Below are 2,500 nucleotides of genomic sequence, written 5' to 3'. Positions count from 1 at the left end.
TACCTCTTGGCCCTCGTTCCTTCTCCCGTTCTCCATCTAACCCCTTGGCTCTGGGGTTTCCGCTCTCCCTCTCTCACTCTCTCTCCTGCTCCCTGGCCGAGCCGCCTGGGAGGACGAGGGTCGAGGGGGAAGGCAACGGTCGGGCTGGGGCACACCGCACGGTGAGAACCCCCTTCGCCTGCCTCCACACCTCTGTCGTCCTCCCCACTGACGTAGGGGCTCGGGAAAAGACTGGAAATCGCGAAGCTCGGCAGTGGCGCGGAGAGGCCACCCACCGCCGCCGCTGTCGCCACCGCCGCGGAGGCCGCCCTTTCGGACACGAGGGGCAGCGCGAGCCTCCGCTGGCCGGGTACGCATCTGGAAGAAAAGGGCCGCCCTCGGAGAAGATCGCTGTGCTTCCCCGCACAGGGAGCGATTCGGACGACGGGCCCCCACGCCTGGCTGGGTGGGCGCCCCGCCGTTCGCCCGTACGGGTCGTCGGACCACTGCCTTCGCTCGGTTCGGGTCAAACTCCCCACGGCTCGGCCACCTCCGCAGACGGGAGGCGAGGCCGGCATGCGCGCCCAAAGATAGGTGTCGGAAGCCCGGGGGTAGAGGAGGAAGGGGACCGCTCACCTTAAGCCAGCGCGGGCTCCAAAGCCCGGGCCGAGCGAGCGGCGCCACCTCCCCACCCGGGAGCGCTGCGCCAGATCGATCGGAGGAAGAGCAGGGGTGCATGTAGGGACTTGCCCAAGTACGGAGGCTGCAAACCCCTGTCGTCGGGAGATACGTGCCCACGAGTCCTGGAAGCGCGACTCGGGTACAGGCGCCCTTGCGGGGGGGTACTGGATGTGGAACAGCACTGGGGTCGAAGCCACAAAAGCATCCGCCCTCATGGAGCCTCTCCTCGGCCTAAAAATCCAGATTTTAGCCTTGACGGCGCCCCCATGTGGAGAACCAGGGCCCGCGGGGGGGTCTGGCCAGGCTCACTTCAACCCAGGAACACCTCTCTGACTTGGGATAGGCGACCGGCAAAAGTCCCCCCACGCAGCTGCGGAAGCCTGGGTTCAGCCAAGGTGCAGACCTCCAGCCGAACAGGGACTCATAGCCAAAACGCATACCCAGGCCTACGGAGGTGAAAACCAGCTTAAATGAGTCGAAATGTGTCGGGGCTGAGAGGTACCTCTCTCTCATATATTCTGCCGGTGGTGTGCAAAACTGGGTCTTTGCATGGAGTGTCACCCTATACCCACTTTAGGGACGCATGCAAAAAAGTGCCCGATCGCCTGGAACTGTCAGGCGGATTCGGCTCCCTGGAATTTCCTCATTCTGGTTCTTTTTCACTTTTTGTCTCTTTTGCGACATCTAGTGGGCAGGCTGCATTACTGCAACCGGGGACACCTCAAAACGCTTGGAACTGGGGAGCGGGCTCAATTTACAAACGTTTTGCGGGTCCTGGAAGTCAAAATTGTGACTTCTGAAAACGACTAAGTATCAAGGACTCATCGCGCGAATCGCTCTGGAACTGAAATCGGATGCGCGCACTGACATGCTCCCCTCTCTGGAAGTCTGACAAAAGTTGAAAAATTTTCTAAGTCCCCAAAAATTTTTTTTTTCAACTTTTTTTCAATTTTCCCCCTGTGGGATATATATTTTACCCACACTTTTGGAGCCCTCCTGGGATGCCCTCTAACATACTAGAACCTCATTTTGTGGAAGTTTTCACAAAATTGTGAAATTTTCCAAAAAGTCAGAAATTTTGCAAAAACGACTAAGTATCAAGGACTCATCGCGCGAATCGCTCTGGAACTGAAATCGGATGCGCGCACTGACACGCTCCCCTGTCTGGAAGTCTGACAAAAGTTGAAAAATTTTCTAAGTCCCCAAAAATTTTTTTTTTCAACTTTTTTTCAATTTTCCCCCTGTGGGATATATATTTTACCCACACTTTTGGAGCCCTCCTGGGATGCCCTCTAACATACTAGAACCTCATTTTGTGGAAGTTTTCACAAAATTGTGAAATTTTCAAAAAGTCAGAAATTTTGCCAAAAACGACTAAGTATCAAGGACTCATCGCGCGAATCGCTCTGGAACTGAAATCGGATGCGCGCACTGACACGCTCCCCTGTCTGGAAGTCTGACAAAAGTTGAAAAATTTTCTAAGTCCCCAAAAATTTTTTTTTTCAACTTTTTTTCAATTTTCCCCCTGTGGGATATATATTTTACCCACACTTTTGGAGCCCTCCTGGGATGCCCTCTAACATACTAGAACCTCATTTTGTGGAAGTTTTCACAAAATTGTGAAATTTTCCAAAAAGTCAGAAATTTTGCAAAAACGACTAAGTATCAAGGACTCATCGCGCGAATCGCTCTGGAACTGAAATCGGATGCGCGCACTGACACGCTCCCCTGTCTGGAAGTCTGACAAAAGTTGAAAAATTTTCTAAGTCCCCAAAAATTTTTTTTTTCAACTTTTTTTCAATTTTCCCCCTGTGGGATATATATTTTACCCACACTTTTG

Source organism: Phyllobates terribilis, unplaced genomic scaffold, assembly GCF_046119375.1.
Source record: "Phyllobates terribilis strain yellow unplaced genomic scaffold, ASM4611937v1 Scaffold_5304__1_contigs__length_52626, whole genome shotgun sequence".
Classification (NCBI taxonomy): domain Eukaryota; kingdom Metazoa; phylum Chordata; class Amphibia; order Anura; family Dendrobatidae; genus Phyllobates; species Phyllobates terribilis.
Note: the sequence above shows the minus strand (reverse complement) of the source record.